The sequence below is a fragment of the Bos indicus genome, chromosome X (assembly GCF_029378745.1).
Source record: "Bos indicus isolate NIAB-ARS_2022 breed Sahiwal x Tharparkar chromosome X, NIAB-ARS_B.indTharparkar_mat_pri_1.0, whole genome shotgun sequence".
Lineage (NCBI taxonomy): Eukaryota > Metazoa > Chordata > Mammalia > Artiodactyla > Bovidae > Bos > Bos indicus.
In genome coordinates this window covers 97,715,809-97,741,970 of record NC_091789.1, presented here as the reverse complement: position 1 = coordinate 97,741,970, position 26,162 = coordinate 97,715,809, and the positions used below count along the sequence as shown (strand labels likewise).

General features: G+C 44.2%; 2 pseudogenes; both read right to left on the bottom strand.

Annotated features, from left to right (window-relative positions):
- Positions 1–3,056: 3,056 nt before the first annotated feature.
- LOC139180954 (germ cell-less protein-like 1 pseudogene) lies at positions 3,057–5,197 on the bottom strand (annotated as a pseudogene).
- A 14,408-nt stretch (positions 5,198–19,605) lies between these two features.
- Positions 19,606–21,517, bottom strand: LOC139180920 (germ cell-less protein-like 1 pseudogene; annotated as a pseudogene).
- Between the last annotated feature and the right edge of the window lie 4,645 nt (positions 21,518–26,162).

Genomic DNA, 26,162 nt, shown 5'->3' with positions numbered 1-26,162 from the left:
TATCTTTCATCGAAATTTCAGTGTCATCTTTGTGCTGTTTATATATAGACCCTTTCCACAGTAGCATAATTTACACTGGTCTGCTGTCTGTGTCCATCCCACTTCCATCCCTGGGGCACTGCTTTCTCCTTCATAAGTCATTGTTTATTTAAGTCTCTTGTGTCTTTGCACACGAATGCTAAGCTTTATCTTCTTCCAGCATCTATCTCTAGGACACCACTGGAAGGGAAGATGACAGAAGAGGGTTTGTCTACCGAATTGTAATAACATTTCATTCCTGTCTCCTTAAGACAGGCAGAAGCAGAGATGGACTATCAAAAGATGCAACAGAACCAGATGTAGAAACAGCCAGAGACAGGACAGCCTGACAGAAAAACAGAGATAGCTGGTCAGGCAGGCTGAGAAAGCCCAACAGATGGACAGACTCAGAAATTGTACCTCCTCCCGCAAAAGAGACAGCTAGAAAGGCATACACAGAAAGGGGCAGACAGAGACAGGTAGAAATAGATGGAGACAGAGACAGGGAGGCAGAGGAAGCCAGGCACAGACAGGGACAAACAGACACCCATTCAAACTAAGGCAAAGAATGATGGTTGCAGACAGAGACAGGGAGACAGGCAGAGGCTGATTGACACAGATAGAAAGACAGAGACAGACAGACTGAGAGACAGAGAAAGACAGACGCACACTGAAAGAGAGCCAACAGACATAGAGATAGTGATGGGGAGAGAGAGAGTCAGAGAGAAACAAGGTTGGGGGTGGGGAGAAAGACAGAGACAGATCGGGACAGAAAGGGAAAGACAAAGACAGACGGATGGAGAAAGAGACACAGAGAGATGCAGATACAGACGGATACAGAAGCACTGGAGAAATACAGAGACAGAGACAGAAACATAGAGACCCAGACACAAACAGATTGTCAGAAACAGAGAGAAACAGAAAGATAACGGACAGTAAGACAGAGACAGAGAGTGACGAAGATAGGCAGTCTGAGACAGAGACTGAGGAAGACAAAGACAGAGGTAGATAGAAATTAGACAGGGATGCAGACAGACATCATGGAGACAGAGATAGGGGATGACAGAGAGAGTGGCAGACATACAGAGAGGGAAAAACAGAGACAGGGATAAATCCTCATCATTGTCAAGGACCACGTGGTATCCCATAGGGGTACCATCTCCTTTAGTGTGGCGTTTACTTTGCTGTTATTTAGCTTGATGTTTTCCTGTAGCATTACCATGACTGTTCGTCGCCCTGCCTCCCCATCTCCCCATGCCTTTACGAAGAGGCTAACAAAATGAGTATCAACATGGGAAAAGGTTTCTTCCTCATCCTGAGCAGTCAAAAAGAAAAGAAAAAAAAAAGAGAGAGAAAAAATAGAGACAGGTATTGGATAAATTGCCCAAACTGGCAAATGGCAACAGTCAGGGTTTGTGAGAGTTTAAATGTTTAAATGAGTGTATTTCAGCTGTCACTGTTTGTACATTATTGAACATCTTTCTATTGTAAGCGGCAACAAGCAATTTAAGGATTTAAAGCTCGTTGGGTAGGAAAACAAAAGCAGATCTTTCAGTCAAGGTACACTTGTAGCTAAGTAGTCTCTGAATTTCCCAACTGAGGATACCTCTGTTTAGATGAAATGGCATCTTGGCATTCAGCTCAAGAACAAGTGATTTCAAATTGCTTAGAGAGTTTACATAAAGAAAGTGAAATTCTTACCGAAAAAAAAAATAACAATAATTTTTACGTTTCAACTGAATCATGACTTACTCTTCTCCCCAGTTATTTTTAAACACAAATAAAATGAAGTCTATTGTTTGTAGTTGGTTAGGTATATGGAATATAAGGGAACACAAGAAAGGGTAGGGGGCTGCAAAATTAAGGGCAAACATCGAAGGATGCAACAGCAGCTTCCTGGTTGAACCATTTCATATAAGTAACTGTCACGTAAATATTACTCTAATCCTAGTATGTGGGTTTGGGATAAGGAAGCCTTTCAAATCTCCTTAAAGAGGAAAAGGAATGAATGAATGGATAAAGTCAAAAGTAATTTGTTCACTGATGGACAATGGATAAAATCTAATTGGGAAGAGAAACATAAACCACCAGTAAGGAAAATTCTGATTTCAACTAAGTAAAGCCTTAAATCTGGTGACTGTTTTTTTTTTTTTTTTTAATTTAAATGTACATTTATTTATTTTAATTGGAGGCTAATTACTTTACAATATTGTATTGGTTTTGCCATACATCAACATGAATCTGCCAAACACCAATAGAGTATACTAGTTTTTTTTATTTGTTCATCTTGTATTAATTTATCACACTCTTTCCAAGCATGTATTTATTATTTATATGGATTCTTAAATAGAGTTTTCCATTCTTTGACCTCAAAATGACTCAATGGAGGGAATGGGATGGTGACAATTTGTAAGTTAACAGTAATCAGAAACTAACAAATTCAAATCGTGACTAGTGTGCTTCTCCTTTTGTGACAAAAACACTTTTTATCTTACCCTTTTGATTACTAGTGTGGACTTCTCGTGATCCCACTTCCAGATGCCAAATAATTCCCATTATAATTCAAAAGCGTTTCTTTCCAGAGGTTACCAGACCTGTTTTTAAGCGGGAAAGAGTCTTTCCACGTACAATTCCAACGTCAAATGTTTCTGAAGGGCAAAGGCCATCAGCGTGCTTAGAGAGTGCATTCTGGTGCATAAATAATTCGTGGCTGTATGCCACAGAAAAAGTCTGTCTAGTACCGAGATGTCCTCATAGCATCAATCTGCCGCCTTCCACTCCACCCCCAATATAGGGTTGTATAAGATTGGAGGCGTCTTTCTAGGGTTAAAATGCTAGGAAAGTCAAAATAAAGCCAAAGTAACATCAAGATACGATATGAAGTCAACTAACCTAAGAATGTTGAGGAACAACCAATAAAGAGAAGATCATCAGTGTAGCCTGGGTGCGTTCACAGAGTGAGAGATCATGGGAACCAAGTACTACACACTCAGTGGCAGGGAATGGGGAAAGGGAAGCAATCCAAAGGAAGCTAGCTGTAGTGGTGGTAATGAGTGGGGCAGAGTGGCTCTAAACACGCGAACTGAAAGAGAAACCAAACGGTTTCTTTAACATTCCTTTAATCAAGCTAAAGGAAATGCATATTTTAAAAGAGTTTCACCAGCAGTAGTAGAGTAGGTAGGTTCACAGGTTCTCTCTAAAGTCAACTGGTCTTTGACTTTGCAGAAATGATGGGAGGGGGCATTGATGGATGGTGAACCAGGAGGACAGGTTGCCACTTTAACAGCACAAATGAGGTCTAAAGGTGTTGGGGGAGCAGGGCTTTAACATTTCTCCTCTTCATAGGCTCAGGTAAACGATCTCAAGTATTATGAGCTACAGTTCAACAAAGACTCTGACAGAGGTGGGCCACCAGAGGTGGGCAAGTCCGGTTGGTCCCGCAGAAGGAGCTGGCATCTGGACAAAGCTGGTCGTCCCTGACCCCAGGAAAAGAGCTGCTCACCTCTCTGAGATTTTGTTTTCAGGAGTCCTCACTCAGGGAAACGCCCCTCTCTGGGGAGGTACAGGAAATTACAGGTCACATATATGGGGAAAACCACATCTTCGTTCTCCAGATTCACCACCTCTAGCTCTTCATCCTTTCCCAGGGAAAGCACCTGGAGTTCTGTCTCCTTCCGGAAAATGGCTCTTCCAGCCCTGTCCAAGGAGGCCAGGCGCAAGCGGAACGCGACCTTTCTCTGCCAGAGTAAGCTGACCCCGAGACCGCAAGACTTGTTCAGCACGCTGCGCTTGAAAATGATGCGCCGGTTGGCATAGCACACCACCAAGTCCCAGCCGACGTTGAAGCCTGCCCACCGCCAGGTGCACTGCTTATCCCTGAGGAGCTGGCCCCCGCACCGCATGCTGGTCCTCTGGAGGTCGGACTCGAAGACATCCACGGGCCCGAGGTCTCTGGTCTGCTCAGCCCGGAGGAGGGCAAGCCACTGCTCTTTGTACACTGGGGTCAGCCACGTGGCAGGGATCAGTGCATCCTGGTCGATGATGCGTGCTGACGGCAGGTCGCAGATCATGTAGGCAAGCCGCAGCTGCTGGAACGCTGGCACGAAGGCTCTGCCCTGCTCGGTCTCCAGGAAAGGGGTGCCCTCTGACTCCTGCCTGGACCTGGCAAACCACGAGTCGGCGTCAGGCAGTAGGTCTCTGCGGGGGCCTCTCCATGTCGGCTGCAGCTGCAGGAACATCCACTTTTTCAGCGTCGTGTACACATCCATCTCTACCTCCATCACGAAGAGCTCTGAAGAGGCAATGACCTCTTTCATGAGATCCAGGCTAACTTCTCTCAACAACTCCTCACTATGCTGGGTCATCAGGTTGTCCAGCAGCCACTGAAGACACATGGCCCTGATGTTCTGCAGTCCGTAGCTCTCAGCAGAGCAGTAGTAGCTGCACACGGTCTGATCACTGACCGTCTCCTTCATTATCTCTCCGCACTGCTGAATCAGCTTGTCCAGCTGCAGCATGCTGGCTGTGGCCAGCATGGGGACCACTCGACCGGGTGGGATGAGCACAGAGTTTCGGTACAGGGAACCTAAAGCCTCGTGCAGTGCCTCACGATCAATGTTCTCGTCAGGCATCTGCAACTCTACAGTATCCATGGTTGTCTCACGCCACGCACCACTGAACATGCTAGCAAAGTATCCTGACCGGCACAAGTAGACCTTGTGCAAGTTCCACTCCTTCCCCAAGGCACGGATCTGCACGTCACTCCCTTCTCCTCTCAGAAAAAGTGTCTTATAAACGGACTCTAAACGGTCTTTTGCTCGCTTCCTGTGAGGCGCTTTTGTGAGCTGCCCTTCTGGGCCTGTCTTCCGCTTGTGGCGCCCTTGGCTAGTGGTGGGTCTGGCCTCTTCGCTCTCCTCCCCTTCCTCTATCACTGCCACTGCTACCTCCTCGGCCTCCTCCTCCCCCTCAGGGGCACCTGGCTCCTCTGGGGCATGCCCCACTCTGTTCGAGGGCATCTGACTGTTGACTGCTCCCATGGCTTTTACCTCAGGGGTGCAGAGGGCAAGCTTCCTCACCAGACGCAGCCGCCACTGGCACTAGCTCAGCCCACGGTGTCGTTGGATACGGCTGATGTTTGTGACGTCATCTTGGACGCCACGCAAAGCCACACCCACGAGGCTTTCCCCTACCCCTCCCACTCCCCATCACAGGATCAGTGCACTCTGTACCAGGAATTCCACTCTGTGTATCTTTCCCTCCAGGGATGATTTCTCTGGGGCTCCCTTCGTAGGATACTGGTGGAACAGAGGACTTTGTGTATGAATTTTCCCCATGAATCTTAAGAACATCATTTCCTCTTCCCCATTTGACATAATTACTGATCACTCCTTTTTTTGGATAATTACGTCTTGGTTCCAGCTCTGTGCTCTATGCACCTTAATTTCTGTAATTATTTTCTTAGGTTATCCCATCATTTGCGGCTGTCAAAACATTTTCTGTGATAAAAGTGGCAATGTTTGCCCAGTCTTTGCTTTTGTCTCTATTTTAGACACCAGCTAAGCATGTAACAAACTTAAACACTGAAAGAAATGAGGAATGAATGAGATGGATTTTGATTTTTGAGGAAATTAATAATATTAAATACCGACAAGTGTTATATGCTAAACAAAGTATACGGTGTAGAGAGAGTGTGGACCTTTCAATGACAAGGAAAGTACAATGCAAGGGAAAAAACTTTGAAAACGGTAAGTCTCTCAGGTCATTTGACCTTGCCTAAGTAGAATGTTTGGGGCTTCCCAAACATTCCCAGTGGTAAACAATCCACCTGCCAATGCAGGAGACGCATGAGGCATGGGTTGGGAAGACTTCCTCGAGGAGGAAACGACAACCCACTCCAGTATTCATGCCTGAAAAATTCCATGAATAGCAGAGACTTGCAAACTCGTGTCCATGGGGTCGCAAAGATTCTGCCCTATTCAAATCATGTGAGTAGAATGTTTACACACTTTGAATAGGACAGGATAACCTTAAATCACATTTTAAATATTCTCTGTTCGATGGCTATAGAAAGTTGATAAGAAGGTCTATATAATGCTTCAGGTTGAGTGGTGCTTGGCATGAGAGAAACATGAATACTGACTCTAGAGTTGTGACAGCTAATGGTGAATGGTGAACAGTGCCGCCAGATTCATGGTCTCCGAAGGAGAAGATTTAACTCGGGACCAAAGACAGTCTCAGTCACTTGGAGCATTGTGTAGATTTTATCTAAAGTGAAAGTGACAGAAAAAGCTTCAGACATAGACGTCAGAAGGGAGCAGGAGAGAACCCACCTCACTACTTTAAGCAAGGCGTTATACACTTCTCAACTAGCTGCTGAGACTAGATAAAAGATACCTCAAGACTTCGAGAATTTTTCCAGACCCTTTCCTGTAACATACCTCCTGGGATGACATCAGCACGAGATTAGCCAGAAGGAACAGGTTAACCCAGAGCTACAGCTGTGGAAGTTTTTACCCAGACCTTCTCCCATAACATATATCCAAAGCTTAAAAAAAAAAAAAAAAAAGACATGTCCTTGAATAAGAGATACTGCTGCCTACGAGGCCTACATATCTATAGCAAAGAATGTGAAAAAGAAAGAATGTTTATCTCCTCCTTAAAGGGGCCTTAGGCTTTGACTCCTTATCAACCTGCCTAAGTTAACTCTCTCAGTTCCCCCTTTTTATTTTAGGAGAATATTGTTGCTGAGGGGAAAGGGGCAGAGAAATCTGTCAGTAACTGCTTCCTGCAGGTGAGGGGCACTGACCCTAAGCGGTTGAAGCAACATATTCTCCTTACCCTTTTACTTAGGGTTTCTGATCCAAGGGCCCCAAGTAGTAAATACACAGTTATATATGTAAGGAGCAAACAGCAAAAAACAGAATGATTACAATGATTGTAGTCAAGATAGTTTTTCACAAAGGAGAGCTTGTAAACCAAGATTGTATCTGTAACCATGGTGGAACATCAGGGGAGTCCATTTTGAAGAGTGGCCAGAATCTCTGCATCACTGTTACTTTGTCTGGGAAGCCACTGTATCCTTTAGAAAGAACAAACTAGATAAGTAGATTAAAAGGCAGAGACCAAATATCAGTAGATGAATTACTGTAATCAGCAGTCCAAGAATAACCTGCAAGAATCAGCTTACATTTGATAGTAACTTTGATCCTGGTCTGGGTAGAGTCAACACTTGGGCTGCCCTATTTATAAGAATGGAGCCATCTGGCATATTCATATACATTTTGAATGTAGGTATAAAAAACCCAGTTAGAAGTAGCTGAAAGAATGAAAACCTGAAATTTAACAGACAAAATAAATCTTATAATTTCTTTTCAGGTGAATGAGTCTATAACCCAGCGTAGACAGGTGCTTGAGGTAGCCAGTTGTCAAAGTTTGTCCAGGTAGGCCTTGGCTTCTTACTGTGGTATTACTGTAAAAGCCAAAATAGTTGTCCCCATTAACAACTTAGGTGCTTTTCTAGGTATGAGAAGATGCAAGAATTTGGGCTCAAGAAAATCTTTACCTGAAAATCTCTAACTATCCAAAGGCCTGTTTTGTCCATTTTTCCAGAACACAGAGCGAGTGCCTAATTTCTGATTTTCACCCTGAACTCCTTTCAGGGGACGTTGAAGGTCAGCAGCTGTAGTGTCCATGAGTTAATCTTTGTAGAGGCAGATAGCAAGTGCCAGTTGCCAGAGCAGGGCCCTTTTATGGCCATGAGTTTGACCATGGTTCGCAGAGCATTTCATTACCATCTTGTTCCATGGTGCTGGGAGGGTTCATTCGCAGGTCTGTCAAAGATCTCACTGATAGGCCACTCAGTGTGTTATTACTGGACTAGGCCCTGTGAGTAACAAAAGTCTCTGGACCACACCTGTCTTACTAGTCTCTTGGTCCAGGAAAATATTCTGTCTTGTTGCTTCTTATATACAGAGTCACACCATTATACTTATGGATTTCATATGGAGCTGCACACCATCATTATATCAGTGGCTCAGTCACACACTTGATAATGTAAGGAACAACACTTCTTGAAGCAGGCAGTATAGAAAACAATATCGTTAGAAGTAATAGTAGAATCATCAGTAAGAACTTCAATCAAGAACTTCTATTAAGTATAGCCCAGTGACATATCCATGTCATCTGATTTCGTTTGCTAAATGACTTTCAGATCAGATCAGATCAGATCCATCGCTCAGTCGTGTCCAGCTCTTTGCAACCCCATGAATCGCAGCACGCCAGGCCTCCCTGTCCATCACCAACTCCCGGAGTTCACCCAGACTCACGTCCATCGAGTCAGTGACGCCATCCAGCCATCTCATCCTCTGTCGTCCCCTTCTCCTCCTGCCCCCAATCCCTCCCAGCCTCAGAGTCTTTTCCAATGAGTCAAGCTCTTCGCATGAGGTGGCCAAAGTACTGGAGTTTCAGCTTTAGCATCATTCCTTCCAAAGAAATCCCAGGGCTGATCTCCTTCAGAATGGACTGGTTGGATCTCCTTGCAGTCCAAGGGACTCTCAAGAGGCTTCTCCAACACCACAGTTCAAAAGCATCAAGTCTTCGGCACTCAGCCTTCTTCACAGTCCAACTCTCACATCCATACATGACCACAGGAAAAACTATAGCCTTGACTAGACGAACCTCTGTTGGCAAAGTAGTGTCTCTGCTTTTGAATCTGCTATCTAGGTTGGTCATAGCTTTCCTGTCAAGGAGCAAGCGTCTTTTAGTTTCATGGCTTCAGTCACCATCTGTAGTGATTTTGGAGCCCAAAAAGATAAAGTCTGACACTGTTCCACTGTTTCCCCATCTATTTCCCATGAAGCGATGGGACCGGACGCCATGATCTTCGTTTTCTGAATGTTGAGCTTTAAGCCAACTTTTTCCACTCTCCACTTTCTCTTTCATCAAGAGGCTTTTTAGTTCCTCTTCACTGTCTGCCATAAGGGTGGTGTCATCTACATATCTGAGGTTATTGATATTTCTCCTGGCAATCTTGATTCCAGCTTGTGTTCTTCCAGTCCAGCGTTTCTCATGATGTACTCTGCATAGAAGGTAAATAAGCAGGGTGGCAATATACAGCCTTGACGTACTCCTTTTCATCTTTGGAACCAGTCTGTTGTTCCATGTCCAGTTCGAACTGTTGCTTCCTGACCTGCATACAGATTTCTCCAGAGGCAGGTCAGGTGGTCTGCTATTCCCATCTCTTTCAGAATTTTCCACAGTTTATTGTGATCCACACAGCTAAAGGCTTTGGCATAGTCAATAAAGCAGAAATAGATGTTTTTCTGGAACTCTCTTGCTTTTTCCATGATCCAGCGGATGTTGGCAATTTGATCTCTGGTTCCTCTGCCTTTTCTAAAACCAGCTTGAACATCTGGAAGTTCACGGTTTACGTATTGCTGAAGCCTGGCTTGGAGAGTGTTGAGCATGACTTTACTAGCATGTGAGATGAGTGCACTTGTGTGGTAGTTTGAGCATTCTTTGGCATTGTCTTTCTTTGGGATTGGAATGAAAACTGACCTTTTCCAGTCCTGTGGCCACTGCTGAGTTTTCCAAATCTGCTGGCATATTGAGCCCAGCACTTTCACAGCATCATCTTTCAGGATTTGAAATAGCTCCCCTGGAATTCCATCATCTCCACTAGCTTTGTTCATAGTGATGCTTTCTAAGGCCCACTTGACTTCACATTCCAGGATGTCTGGCTCTAGGTCAGTGATCACACCATCGTGATTATCTGGCTCGTGAAGATCTTTTTTGTACAGTTCTTCCGTGTATACTTGCCACCTCTCCTGAATATCTTCTGCTTCTGTTAGGCCCATACCATTTCTGTCCTTTCTCGAGCCCATCTTTGCATGAAATGTTCCCTTGGTATCTCTTGTTTTCTTGAAGAGATCTCTACTCTTTCCCATTCTGTTGTTTCCCTCTATTTCTTTGCATTGATCGCTGAGGAAGGCTTTCTTATCTCTTCTTGCTATTCTTTGGAACTCTGCATTCAGATGCTTATATCTTTCCTCTTCTCCTTTGCTTTTCCCTTCTCTTCTTTTCACAGCTATTTGTAAGGCCTCCCCAGACAGCCATTTTGCTTTTTTGCATTTCTTTTCCATGGGGATGGTTTGATCCCTGTCTCCTGTACAATGTCACGAACCTCATTCCATAGTTCATCAGGCACTCTTATCTATCAGATCTAGGCCCTTAAATCTGTTTCTCACTTCCACTGTATAATCATAAGGGATTTGATTTAGGTCATACCTGAATGGCCTAGAGGTTTTCCCTACTTTCTTCAATTAAAGTCTGATTTTGGCAATAAGGAGTTCATGATCTGAGCCACCGTCAGCTCCTGGTCTTGTTTTTGCTGACTGTGTAGAGCTTCTCCATCTTTGGCTGCAAAGAATATAATCAGTCTGATTTTGGTGTGGACCATCTGTTGATGTCCATGTGTAGAGTCTTCTCTTGTGTTATTGGAAGAGGGTATTTGTTATGACCAGTGCATTTTCTTGGCAAAACTCTATTAGTCTTTGCCCTGCTTCATTCCGTATTCCAAGGCCAAATTTGCCTGTTACTCCAGGTGTTTCTTGATTTCCTACTTTTGCATTCAGTCCCCTATAATTAAAAGGACATCTTTTTTGGGTGTTAGTTCTAAAAGGCCTGGTAGGTCTTCGTAGAACCGTTCAGCTTCTTCAGCCTTACTGGTTGGGCCATAGACTTGGATTACTGTGATGTTGAATGGTTTGCCTTGGAAACGAACAGAGATCATTCTGTCGTTTTTGAGATTGCATCCAAGTACTGCATTTCAGACTCTTTTGTTGACCATGACGGCTACTCCATTTCTTCTGAGGGATTCCTGCCCACAGTAGCAGATATAATGGTCACCTGAGTTAAATTCACCCATTCCAGTCCATTTGAGTTCGCTGATTCCGAGAATGTCGACATTCACTCTTGCCATCTCTTGTTTGACTACGTCCAATTTGCCTTGATTCATGGACCTGACATTCCAGGTTCCTATGCAATATTGCTCTTTACAGCGTCGGACCTTGCTTCTATCACCAGTCACATCCACAGCTGGGTATTGTTTTTGCTTTGGCTCCATTCCTTCATTCTTTCTGGAGTTATTTCTCCACTGATCTCCAGTAGCATATTGGGCACCTACTGACCTGGGGAGTTCCTCTTTCAGTATCCTCTCCTTTTGCCTTTTCATACTGCTCATGGGGTTGTCAAGGCAAGAATACTGAAGTGGTTTGCCATTCCCTTCTCCAGTGGACCACATTCTGTCAGACCTCTCCACCATGACCCACCCGTCTTGGGTTGTCCTATGGGCATGGCTTAGTTTCATTGAGTTAGACAAGGCTGTTGTCCTAGTGTGATTAGATTGACTAGTTTTCTGTGAGTACAGTTTCAGTGTGTCTGCCCTCTGATGCCCTCTTGCACCACCTACCGTCTTACTTGGGCTTCTCTTACCTTGGGCGTGGGTTATCTCTTCACGGCTGCTCCAGCAAAGCCCAGCCGCCGTTCCTTACCTTGGACGAGGGGTATCTCCTCACCGCCGCCCTTCCTGACCTTCAACGTGGGATAGCTCCTCTAGGCCTCCTGCGCCCAGGCAGCCACGGCTCCTTGGATGTGGGGTCGGTCCTCCCGGCCGCCGCCCCTGGCCTCGGGCTTGGGATTGCTCCTCCCGGCCACCGCCCCTTACCTGAGACGCGGGGTAGCTCCTCTCGGCCATTCCTGCGCCCTGTCGGTGAGTCCCACTCAATCAAGAGTAGGCTCCATTATTGGAGCCACCCTGACCCTGAGAGTCAAATTTGCTCAAGATATTCCATTTGTTCATGATAGTCAGCCTGCTTTGTGAAACTGGTTGAAAGTGAAAGTCACTCAGTCGTGTTCGACTGTTTGCGACCCCATGGACTATACAGTCCGTGGAATTCTCCAGGCCACAATACTGGACTGGGTAGCCTTTCCCTTCTCCAGGGGATCTTCCCAACCCAGGGATCGAACCCAGGTCTCCTCCACCGCACGTGGATTCTTTACCAGCTGAGCCACACGAGGGAAGTTCTGCTAAATACATCACTTACCTTGAGGAACACAAAATCGGCTGTCTCTAGTTGTAACAAATGATGCTTATTCTCCTGATAGAGGCCGTGCCACAATGAGGTACTATTTGTTATGTAACATCTTATATAACACCCATATGGCATACGCTAACTTATCTTGTGTGTTCAGGATAATTGTTGAGACTCTGTGATATGTTAAACTAAACATTCCAGCAGATCTTGTTTCCCAGAATCGGGTGGGGGAGGGGGGAGGGGTTAGAGAGAGGGGATTATCCAGTAACAGTCAAACCAATTTCTTTTAAAAACTCACCAGGAAGGGCTTCTCTGGTGGCTCAGATGGTAAAGAATCTGCCTGCAATGCAGGAGACCCGGGTTCGGTCCCTGGGTCGGGAAGATCCCCTGGAGAAGGGAATGGCAACCCACTCCAGTATTCTTGCCTGAAGAATACCATGGACAGAGGAGCCTCCTGGGCTATAGTCCATGGGGTTGCAAAGAGTCAGACATGACTGAGCGACTCTCTCTCTCTCTCTCTTTCTCTCTCTCTCTCTCTCTCTCTCACACACACACACACACACACACACACGAAGAATAACTGACTCCCTATTCATATAGGCTTTGTGACTTGCTATTCTCACATTAGGGAAAATCATAACTAGCAAGGGTGGTCCAAAACTTGTCTTTGATTCTAACAAAAGTCATGTGGTGCTCAAAGGTGAACCCAGCTGGATTCATTGCCTGGTTTTTATAATCCAAGCCCTTGACTTCAAGTCCTGTTGCAAGGACTAATAATCATTGTGTTTCGTTTGATTACTTGTTTTGCAGTTGGCCAATGCATCCTGTCTGGAGTCTTAAATGCTATTGCACAGCCCGTGTCACACCAGAGTATTCAATGATGCATTCTACTGCAAAAGGAGCAGGAGAGACCAATCCATGTCCTACTACAGACTACATTCTCTAAACAAATTCCTGATCATCAAACTCAGAGCAATGTTGATAATCTAGATAACATGGGTTAATGGCTTGTGGCCAGAAGGGGGTACTAAAAAATATCTCTTGACATCCAGGCTAGGACATGTTATTCTCCCATTAGACATTGAAAAAAATCTCAGGGAATGCCAACTTCAGGTGAGATCATGAGATCTTGTCACTCTGAGATCATGATAAAGTGAGACAAAACAAAGGCCACTTCATGATTTTTTTGTTCCTTAGCACAGACAAAAGCAAAATCACTGTACAAATCACCGTATATCCCTCTCCTAGCTAGTATGAGTGACTGCTAGTTTGGGGGTTTTGTTTTCCCCTTTGCTTTGTTTCTTTGTTTGTTTTCAGCAATTGTAGCTTTAACCTCACTCTAATCTATTCTCTCTATACAAAAGGTTTATTAAGATACTGTCATAGGAATTCCCTGTCTTCCTGACAGTATCCAATCCAGATCAGAGCTCTGCTTCTTTAAAAATTCACCCAAATCACCTAAAACAAGCCCACCTCTTTTCTTCCTTAATTTTTTTTTTTTGAGGTGGTCCCTTTATTTAGTCTTTATTCAATTTGTTACCATATTGCTTCTGTTTTTTTTTTGTTTGTTAGTTTGTTTGTTTTCTTTTATGTTTTGGTTTTTGGCCACAAGACATGTGGGACCTTAGTTTCCCCAACCAGGGAGCGAACCCACACCACCTACTTTGGAAGGCAAAGGCTCATCCACCGGACCAGCAGGGAAGTCCCAAGCCCAAATCTCTTAACATCCCTTTTCTATCACCCACGTACTTGTGTGGCCCACAGTTCCTTCACTGTGTATGTTCTCCTTCACTGCAAAGAATAATAAACTCAGATTGTTCAACTACAAATGTGTTCCTGCTGGTCTTAAGCTGGGAGGCATCGAAATATCATATCACGTTAAACCTGATGGCAAAGCAAAGCAGAAGACTCAAATGTATTTGATTTATGTATTTACGTATTTGTATCTAAATGTATTTACAATAACCCCACATGCTATTATTTCTAATGTAAGTTTCAGTTTACAAAGACATTTATTCTGTATCCTTTCAACCAGCGATTTCAAGGCCTAGCGACTGAGAAGAGGGCTAGTATACTGGTGGAGATACTAACAATATGAACAGTAAAAGACCAACCATCAAATACATTGAAAATAGATATTCATGATCGTGGAATGGGAGAAAGAAAGCAAAGGTTGAGTTTTGGACAATGAGTTTGAGATGATGGCCTGACCACCAGGTCAGATGCTGTATGGGCCACAGAAGATTAGACCCAAATTCTTCACATTCCAAAGCACAGGGTTCCAGAACAAACGGTTCCTTTGGGTGGCTACCAACCTTCCTCAAGCCCTGTCCCCAGCCTCCATAACATCTCGGTAAGCACAGTGAGACAAATAAGACCCTGATGAGACCCTGTAAATCCAAATGTGACCATTCTGTATGTCCGATTTTCTAACTCCTCCCCATCCCCACAAACATCACCCACCCCCACATAGGTTATCCAGGCGACCTATGTATTCAGAAGCAGAAAGAAATGTAAATTTTACTTGGAATGACTGATTATAGAACAGCACTATCTCACAGAATCCTCTGCGCTGATAGAGATGTTCCATATCTGCGCTGCGCACAGTATAGTAGCCACGGGTTTACATGTAGCCATTGAGCACTTCAAATGCTGCGAGTGAGACTGAGAGACTGAATTTTCCATTTTATTTAATTTTAATCCATTTAAATAATCACATACGACTAGGGGCTACCATCTTTAAGAATATACCTCTACAGCAAGTCTCCTCACCTGTGGTGGACCATACTCAGCCACTTGCCTTCACCCAAAACATGCTCTTCGTGACCGCTTGGATGATTTTAATTCACTTAGAGTCACCACTCTTCATAAAATCCCATGTACAGCAAACACGCTAATCAAAACCATCAGCTGCTTGTAAATTCCTATTTTTGCCATCACCATGTACTATTTTTATTTTTATTTTTTAAAATAATTGACAGACATCACCAATGTAATGCAGTGTGTTTATGTGATGAATACTGCTCAGAGAATTAAGGATCTTTTGGGTATTCAAATCTTACCTTGAATCTGCCCAGATAGTTTTTGTTCCTTCCACTGCATCTTATTACCCTGCTGGTCTTTAAACCAAGTTTGATAGTTGAAGTTTGCTACAATGTGGAGTGAAATTTATCCTTTGGTGTCTGATCTCAGAATCTAATCATAGCAACTGACATGGAAAACGTGTTCACAGACTAGACCAAACTTTCATCTGCACTGTTAGAACAAATCATTCCCGAAGACTGTTCATATATCAATTGGCTATTGTCTAAATAAATGAGGTAAATTTCAATTCTCTTACTACTAGAAAAAAAAATTGCCACCTTTCTTTAGAATGTCATGAATAGACAAATTTTACTTCTGAAACACAAGCACTTGAAGAAGTATAAGTTTCAGCTAACATCCTGGTTATTTTCTCCTTACCAGCATCAGTGTCTTTCTATTTATTTACTCAAATGAGGAAGGAATCTACATTTAGATTAAAATTGGTTGCCTGGACTATACGTTCTATTTTGTTCCTTTGTAGATCGCACCACCTTTGAGATTTCCAAGTGGTGGGGCAGACTGCTGGCTATAGGTCTGGATTCAAAGAAGAGGTCTGTGCATGGGCTATGAATTTGAGAGTCTATGACATATAGATGGTGCCTGGAGTCAAGCAAGTAAACCTTAGAACAGGGGGCAGATGACACACCCCTTTCAAGAGATTTATCTTGAATAAAGGGAAGGGCATCAAGGCCCAGGTAGCTGAGTGGACGAGGAAAGGGTGGAACCTCATGAGGGCTCATAAAATATAAATGTGTGTGTGTGTGTGTGTGTATGAATGTCTTAGAAGTCATGTTACTAGCTGAACAGGTGATGACATAAAAACCTTGGATTCTGCTTCAATCCACTTATTTCCATGTGTGTGTGTGTGTCTGTGTGTGTGTGTGTGCGTGTGTGTGTTTGCTGACCCCAATTCAAAAGTTTAAGTTTAATCGCATGACTAAACTGATGTGATGTGCTTATATAAAATAGGTGAATTTTGCTATTTTAACTCTCACCAGGCAGTTTCATGTCCAAATTCTGTGGCTGAGACTTGGCAAGTACCTTCCTGTAGACCTTGTGGCTGGACACTCCCTCTTCTTTTTATTTTCCTCTTAAAAAGTTGGTTTTCTTTTTCCAGCACATGATTTATCTTTCATCGAAATTTCAGTGTCATCTTTGTGCTGTTTATATATAGACCCTTTCCACAGTAGCATAATTTACACTGGTCTGCTGTCTGTGTCCATCCCACTTCCATCCCTGGGGCACTGCTTTCTCCTTCATAAGTCATTGTTTATTTAAGTCTCTTGTGTCTTTGCACACGAATGCTAAGCTTTATCTTCTTCCAGCATCTATCTCTAGGACACCACTGGAAGGGAAGATGACAGAAGAGGGTTTGTCTACCGAATTGTAATAACATTTCATTCCTGTCTCCTTAAGACAGGCAGAAGCAGAGATGGACTATCAAAAGATGCAACAGAACCAGATGTAGAAACAGCCAGAGACAGGACAGCCTGACAGAAAAACAGAGATAGCTGGTCAGGCAGGCTGAGAAAGCCCAACAGATGGACAGACTCAGAAATTGTACCTCCTCCCGCAAAAGAGACAGCTAGAAAGGCATACACAGAAAGGGGCAGACAGAGACAGGTAGAAATAGATGGAGACAGAGACAGGGAGGCAGAGGAAGCCAGGCACAGACAGGGACAAACAGACACCCATTCAAACTAAGGCAAAGAATGATGGTTGCAGACAGAGACAGGGAGACAGGCAGAGGCTGATTGACACAGATAGAAAGACAGAGACAGACAGACTGAGAGACAGAGAAAGACAGACGCACACTGAAAGAGAGCCAACAGACATAGAGATAGTGATGGGGAGAGAGAGAGTCAGAGAGAAACAAGGTTGGGGGTGGGGAGAAAGACAGAGACAGATCGGGACAGAAAGGGAAAGACAAAGACAGACGGATGGAGAAAGAGACACAGAGAGATGCAGATACAGACGGATACAGAAGCACTGGAGAAATACAGAGACAGAGACAGAAACATAGAGACCCAGACACAAACAGATTGTCAGAAACAGAGAGAAACAGAAAGATAACGGACAGTAAGACAGAGACAGAGAGTGACGAAGATAGGCAGTCTGAGACAGAGACTGAGGAAGACAAAGACAGAGGTAGATAGAAATTAGACAGGGATGCAGACAGACATCATGGAGACAGAGATAGGGGATGACAGAGAGAGTGGCAGACATACAGAGAGGGAAAAACAGAGACAGGGATAAATCCTCATCATTGTCAAGGACCACGTGGTATCCCATAGGGGTACCATCTCCTTTAGTGTGGCGTTTACTTTGCTGTTATTTAGCTTGATGTTTTCCTGTAGCATTACCATGACTGTTCGTCGCCCTGCCTCCCCATCTCCCCATGCCTTTACGAAGAGGCTAACAAAATGAGTATCAACATGGGAAAAGGTTTCTTCCTCATCCTGAGCAGTCAAAAAGAAAAGAAAAAAAAAAAGAGAGAGAAAAAATAGAGACAGGTATTGGATAAATTGCCCAAACTGGCAAATGGCAACAGTCAGGGTTTGTGAGAGTTTAAATGTTTAAATGAGTGTATTTCAGCTGTCACTGTTTGTACATTATTGAACATCTTTCTATTGTAAGCGGCAACAAGCAATTTAAGGATTTAAAGCTCGTTGGGTAGGAAAACAAAAGCAGATCTTTCAGTCAAGGTACACTTGTAGCTAAGTAGTCTCTGAATTTCCCAACTGAGGATACCTCTGTTTAGATGAAATGGCATCTTGGCATTCAGCTCAAGAACAAGTGATTTCAAATTGCTTAGAGAGTTTACATAAAGAAAGTGAAATTCTTACCGAAAAAAAAAATAACAATAATTTTTACGTTTCAACTGAATCATGACTTACTCTTCTCCCCAGTTATTTTTAAACACAAATAAAATGAAGTCTATTGTTTGTAGTTGGTTAGGTATATGGAATATAAGGGAACACAAGAAAGGGTAGGGGGCTGCAAAATTAAGGGCAAACATCGAAGGATGCAACAGCAGCTTCCTGGTTGAACCATTTCATATAAGTAACTGTCACGTAAATATTACTCTAATCCTAGTATGTGGGTTTGGGATAAGGAAGCCTTTCAAATCTCCTTAAAGAGGAAAAGGAATGAATGAATGGATAAAGTCAAAAGTAATTTGTTCACTGATGGACAATGGATAAAATCTAATTGGGAAGAGAAACATAAACCACCAGTAAGGAAAATTCTGATTTCAACTAAGTAAAGCCTTAAATCTGGTGACTGTTTTTTTTTTTTTTTTTAATTTAAATGTACATTTATTTATTTTAATTGGAGGCTAATTACTTTACAATATTGTATTGGTTTTGCCATACATCAACATGAATCTGCCAAACACCAATAGAGTATACTAGTTTTTTTTATTTGTTCATCTTGTATTAATTTATCACACTCTTTCCAAGCATGTATTTATTATTTATATGGATTCTTAAATAGAGTTTTCCATTCTTTGACCTCAAAATGACTCAATGGAGGGAATGGGATGGTGACAATTTGTAAGTTAACAGTAATCAGAAACTAACAAATTCAAATCGTGACTAGTGTGCTTCTCCTTTTGTGACAAAAACACTTTTTATCTTACCCTTTTGATTACTAGTGTGGACTTCTCGTGATCCCACTTCCAGATGCCAAATAATTCCCATTATAATTCAAAAGCGTTTCTTTCCAGAGGTTACCAGACCTGTTTTTAAGTGGGAAAGAGTCTTTCCACGTACAATTCCAACGTCAAATGTTTCTGAAGGGCAAAGGCCATCAGCGTGCTTAGAGAGTGCATTCTGGTGCATAAATAATTCGTGGCTGTATGCCACAGAAAAAGTCTGTCTAGTACCGAGATGTCCTCATAGCATCAATCTGCCGCCTTCCACTCCACCCCCAATATAGGGTTGTATAAGATTGGAGGCGTCTTTCTAGGGTTAAAATGCTAGGAAAGTCAAAATAAAGCCAAAGTAACATCAAGATACGATATGAAGTCAACTAACCTAAGAATGTTGAGGAACAACCAATAAAGAGAAGATCATCAGTGTAGCCTGGGTGCGTTCACAGAGTGAGAGATCATGGGAACCAAGTACTACACACTCAGTGGCAGGGAATGGGGAAAGGGAAGCAATCCAAAGGAAGCTAGCGGTAGTGGTGGTAATGAGTGGGGCAGAGTGGCTCTAAACACGCGAACTGAAAGAGAAACCAAACGGTTTCTTTAACATTCCTTTAATCAAGCTAAAGGAAATGCATATTTTAAAAGAGTTTCACCAGCAGTAGTAGAGTAGGTAGGTTCACAGGTTCTCTCTAAAGTCAACTGGTCTTTGACTTTGCAGAAATGATGGGAGGGGGCATTGATGGATGGTAACCAGGAGGACAGGTTGCCACTTTAACAGCACAAATGAGGTCTAAAGGTGTTGGGGGAGCAGGGCTTTAACATTTCTCCTCTTCATAGGCTCAGGTAAACGATCTCAAGTATTATGAGCTACAGTTCAACAAAGACTCTGACAGAGGTGGGCCACCAGAGGTGGGCAAGTCCGGTTGGTCCCGCAGAAGGAGCTGGCATCTGGACAAAGCTGGTCGTCCCTGACCCCAGGAAAAGAGCTGCTCACCTCTCTGAGATTTTGTTTTCAGGAGTCCTCACTCAGGGAAACGCCCCTCTCTGGGGAGGTACAGGAAATTACAGGTCACATATATGGGGAAAACCACATCTTCGTTCTCCAGATTCACCACCTCTAGCTCTTCATCCTTTCCCAGGGAAAGCACCTGGAGTTCTGTCTCCTTCCGGAAAATGGCTCTTCCAGCCCTGTCCAAGGAGGCCAGGCGCAAGCGGAACGCGACCTTTCTCTGCCAGAGTAAGCTGACCCCGAGACCGCAAGACTTGTTCAGCACGCTGCGCTTGAAAATGATGCGCCGGTTGGCATAGCACACCACCAAGTCCCAGCCGACGTTGAAGCCTGCCCACCGCCAGGTGCACTGCTTATCCCTGAGGAGCTGGCCCCCGCACCGCATGCTGGTCCTCTGGAGGTCGGACTCGAAGACATCCACGGGCCCGAGGTCTCTGGTCTGCTCAGCCCGGAGGAGGGCAAGCCACTGCTCTTTGTACACTGGGGTCAGCCACGTGGCAGGGATCAGTGCATCCTGGTCGATGATGCGTGCTGACGGCAGGTCGCAGATCATGTAGGCAAGCCGCAGCTGCTGGAACGCTGGCACGAAGGCTCTGCCCTGCTCGGTCTCCAGGAAAGGGGTGCCCTCTGACTCCTGCCTGGACCTGGCAAACCACGAGTCGGCGTCAGGCAGTAGGTCTCTGCGGGGGCCTCTCCATGTCGGCTGCAGCTGCAGGAACATCCACTTTTTCAGCGTCGTGTACACATCCATCTCTACCTCCATCACGAAGAGCTCTGAAGAGGCAATGACCTCTTTCATGAGATCCAGGCTAACTTCTCTCAACAACTCCTCACTATGCTGGGTCATCAGGTTGTCCAGCAGCCACTGAAGACACATGGCCCTGATGTTCTGCAGTCCGTAGCTCTCAGCAGAGCAGTAGTAGCTGCACACGGTCTGATCACTGACCGTCTCCTTCATTATCTCTCCGCACTGCTGAATCAGCTTGTCCAGCTGCAGCATGCTGGCTGTGGCCAGCATGGGGACCACTCGACCGGGTGGGATGAGCACAGAGTTTCGGTACAGGGAACCTAAAGCCTCGTGCAGTGCCTCACGATCAATGTTCTCGTCAGGCATCTGCAACTCTACAGTATCCATGGTTGTCTCACGCCACGCACCACTGAACATGCTAGCAAAGTATCCTGACCGGCACAAGTAGACCTTGTGCAAGTTCCACTCCTTCCCCAAGGCACGGATCTGCACGTCACTCCCTTCTCCTCTCAGAAAAAGTGTCTTATAAACGGACTCTAAACGGTCTTTTGCTCGCTTCCTGTGAGGCGCTTTTGTGAGCTGCCCTTCTGGGCCTGTCTTCCGCTTGTGGCGCCCTTGGCTAGTGGTGGGTCTGGCCTCTTCGCTCTCCTCCCCTTCCTCTATCACTGCCACTGCTACCTCCTCGGCCTCCTCCTCCCCCTCAGGGGCACCTGGCTCCTCTGGGGCATGCCCCACTCTGTTCGAGGGCATCTGACTGTTGACTGCTCCCATGGCTTTTACCTCAGGGGTGCAGAGGGCAAGCTTCCTCACCAGACGCAGCCGCCACTGGCACTAGCTCAGCCCACGGTGTCGTTGGATACGGCTGATGTTTGTGACGTCATCTTGGACGCCACGCAAAGCCACACCCACGAGGCTTTCCCCTACCCCTCCCACTCCCCATCACAGGATCAGTGCACTCTGTACCAGGAATTCCACTCTGTGTATCTTTCCCTCCAGGGATGATTTCTCTGGGGCTCCCTTCGTAGGATACTGGTGGAACAGAGGACTTTGTGTATGAATTTTCCCCATGAATCTTAAGAACATCATTTCCTCTTCCCCATTTGACATAATTACTGATCACTCCTTTTTTTGGATAATTACGTCTTGGTTCCAGCTCTGTGCTCTATGCACCTTAATTTCTGTAATTATTTTCTTAGGTTATCCCATCATTTGCGGCTGTCAAAACATTTTCTGTGATAAAAGTGGCAATGTTTTCCCAGTCTTTGCTTTTGTCTCTATTTTAGACACCAGCTAAGCATGTAACAAACTTAAACACTGAAAGAAATGAGGAATGAATGAGATGGATTTTGATTTTTGAGGAAATTAATAATATTAAATACCGACAAGTGTTATATGCTAAACAAAGTATACGGTGTAGAGAGAGTGTGGACCTTTCAATGACAAGGAAAGTACAATGCAAGGGAAAAAACTTTGAAAACGGTAAGTCTCTCAGGTCATTTGACCTTGCCTAAGTAGAATGTTTGGGGCTTCCCAAACATTCCCAGTGGTAAACAATCCACCTGCCAATGCAGGAGACGCATGAGGCATGGGTTGGGAAGACTTCCTCGAGGAGGAAACGACAACCCACTCCAGTATTCATGCCTGAAAAATTCCATGAATAGCAGAGACTTGCAAACTCGTGTCCATGGGGTCGCAAAGATTCTGCCCTATTCAAATCATGTGAGTAGAATGTTTACACACTTTGAATAGGACAGGATAACCTTAAATCACATTTTAAATATTCTCTGTTAGATGGCTATAGAAAGTTGATAAGAAGGTCTATATAATGCTTCAGGTTGAGTGGTGCTTGGCATGAGAGAAACATGAATACTGACTCTAGAGTTGTGACAGCTAATGGTGAATGGTGAACAGTGCCGCCAGATTCATGGTCTCCGAAGGAGAAGATTTAACTCGGGACCAAAGACAGTCTCAGTCACTTGGAGCATTGTGTAGATTTTATCTAAAGTGAAAGTGACAGAAAAAGCTTCAGACATAGACGTCAGAAGGGAGCAGGAGAGAACCCACCTCACTACTTTAAGCAAGGCGTTATACACTTCTCAACTAGCTGCTGAGACTAGATAAAAGATACCTCAAGACTTCGAGAATTTTTCCAGACCCTTTCCTGTAACATACCTCCTGGGATGACATCAGCACGAGATTAGCCAGAAGGAACAGGTTAACCCAGAGCTACAGCTGTGGAAGTTTTTACCCAGACCTTCTCCCATAACATATATCCAAAGCTTAAAAAAAAAAAAAAAAAAGACATGTCCTTGAATAAGAGATACTGCTGCCTACGAGGCCTACATATCTATAGCAAAGAATGTGAAAAAGAAAGAATGTTTATCTCCTCCTTAAAGGGGCCTTAGGCTTTGACTCCTTATCAACCTGCCTAAGTTAACTCTCTCAGTTCCCCCTTTTTATTTTAGGAGAATATTGTTGCTGAGGGGAAAGGGGCAGAGAAATCTGTCAGTAACTGCTTCCTGCAGGTGAGGGGCACTGACCCTAAGCGGTTGAAGCAACATATTCTCCTTACCCTTTTACTTAGGGTTTCTGATCCAAGGGCCCCAAGTAGTAAATACACAGTTATATATGTAAGGAGCAAACAGCAAAAAACAGAATGATTACAATGATTGTAGTCAAGATAGTTTTTCACAAAGGAGAGCTTGTAAACCAAGATTGTATCTGTAACCATGGTGGAACATCAGGGGAGTCCATTTTGAAGAGTGGCCAGAATCTCTGCATCACTGTTACTTTGTCTGGGAAGCCACTGTATCCTTTAGAAAGAACAAACTAGATAAGTAGATTAAAAGGCAGAGACCAAATATCAGTAGATGAATTACTGTAATCAGCAGTCCAAGAATAACCTGCAAGAATCAGCTTACATTTGATAGTAACTTTGATCCTGGTCTGGGTAGAGTCAACACTTGGGCTGCCCTATTTATAAGAATGGAGCCATCTGGCATATTCATATACATTTTGAATGTAGGTATAAAAAACCCAGTTAGAAGTAGCTGAAAGAATGAAAACCTGAAATTTAACAGACAAAATAAATCTTATAATTTCTTTTCAGGTGAATGAGTCTATAACCCAGCGTAGACAGGTGCTTGAGGTAGCCAGTTGTCAAAGTTTGTCCAGGTAGGCCTTGGCTTCTTACTGTGGTATTACTGTAAAAGCCAAAATAGTTGTCCCCATTAACAACTTAGGTGCTTTTCTAGGTATGAGAAGATGCAAGAATTTGGGCTCAAGAAAATCTTTACCTGAAAATCTCTAACTATCCAAAGGCCTGTTTTGTCCATTTTTCCAGAACACAGAGCGAGTGCCTAATTTCTGATTTTCACCCTGAACTCCTTTCAGGGGACGTTGAAGGTCAGCAGCTGTAGTGTCCATGAGTTAATCTTTGTAGAGGCAGATAGCAAGTGCCAGTTGCCAGAGCAGGGCCCTTTTATGGCCATGAGTTTGACCATGGTTCGCAGAGCATTTCATTACCATCTTGTTCCATGGTGCTGGGAGGGTTCATTCGCAGGTCTGTCAAAGATCTCACTGATAGGCCACTCAGTGTGTTATTACTGGACTAGGCCCTGTGAGTAACAAAAGTCTCTGGACCACACCTGTCTTACTAGTCTCTTGGTCCAGGAAAATATTCTGTCTTGTTGCTTCTTATATACAGAGTCACACCATTATACTTATGGATTTCATATGGAGCTGCACACCATCATTATATCAGTGGCTCAGTCACACACTTGATAATGTAAGGAACAACACTTCTTGAAGCAGGCAGTATAGAAAACAATATCGTTAGAAGTAATAGTAGAATCATCAGTAAGAACTTCAATCAAGAACTTCTATTAAGTATAGCCCAGTGACATATCCATGTCATCTGATTTCGTTTGCTAAATGACTTTCAGATCAGATCAGATCAGATCCATCGCTCAGTCGTGTCCAGCTCTTTGCAACCCCATGAATCGCAGCACGCCAGGCCTCCCTGTCCATCACCAACTCCCGGAGTTCACCCAGACTCACGTCCATCGAGTCAGTGACGCCATCCAGCCATCTCATCCTCTGTCGTCCCCTTCTCCTCCTGCCCCCAATCCCTCCCAGCCTCAGAGTCTTTTCCAATGAGTCAACTCTTCGCATGAGGTGGCCAAAGTACTGGAGTTTCAGCTTTAGCATCATTCCTTCCAAAGAAATCCCAGGGCTGATCTCCTTCAGAATGGACTGGTTGGATCTCCTTGCAGTCCAAGGGACTCTCAAGAGGCTTCTCCAACACCACAGTTCAAAAGCATCAAGTCTTCGGCACTCAGCCTTCTTCACAGTCCAACTCTCACATCCATACATGACCACAGGAAAAACTATAGCCTTGACTAGACGAACCTCTGTTGGCAAAGTAGTGTCTCTGCTTTTGAATCTGCTATCTAGGTTGGTCATAGCTTTCCTGTCAAGGAGCAAGCGTCTTTTAGTTTCATGGCTTCAGTCACCATCTGTAGTGATTTTGGAGCCCAAAAAGATAAAGTCTGACACTGTTCCACTGTTTCCCCATCTATTTCCCATGAAGCGATGGGACCGGACGCCATGATCTTCGTTTTCTGAATGTTGAGCTTTAAGCCAACTTTTTCCACTCTCCACTTTCTCTTTCATCAAGAGGCTTTTTAGTTCCTCTTCACTGTCTGCCATAAGGGTGGTGTCATCTACATATCTGAGGTTATTGATATTTCTCCTGGCAATCTTGATTCCAGCTTGTGTTCTTCCAGTCCAGCGTTTCTCATGATGTACTCTGCATAGAAGGTAAATAAGCAGGGTGGCAATATACAGCCTTGACGTACTCCTTTTCATCTTTGGAACCAGTCTGTTGTTCCATGTCCAGTTCGAACTGTTGCTTCCTGACCTGCATACAGATTTCTCCAGAGGCAGGTCAGGTGGTCTGCTATTCCCATCTCTTTCAGAATTTTCCACAGTTTATTGTGATCCACACAGCTAAAGGCTTTGGCATAGTCAATAAAGCAGAAATAGATGTTTTTCTGGAACTCTCTTGCTTTTTCCATGATCCAGCGGATGTTGGCAATTTGATCTCTGGTTCCTCTGCCTTTTCTAAAACCAGCTTGAACATCTGGAAGTTCACGGTTTACGTATTGCTGAAGCCTGGCTTGGAGAGTGTTGAGCATGACTTTACTAGCATGTGAGATGAGTGCACTTGTGTGGTAGTTTGAGCATTCTTTGGCATTGTCTTTCTTTGGGATTGGAATGAAAACTGACCTTTTCCAGTCCTGTGGCCACTGCTGAGTTTTCCAAATCTGCTGGCATATTGAGCCCAGCACTTTCACAGCATCATCTTTCAGGATTTGAAATAGCTCCCCTGGAATTCCATCATCTCCACTAGCTTTGTTCATAGTGATGCTTTCTAAGGCCCACTTGACTTCACATTCCAGGATGTCTGGCTCTAGGTCAGTGATCACACCATCGTGATTATCTGGCTCGTGAAGATCTTTTTTGTACAGTTCTTCCGTGTATACTTGCCACCTCTCC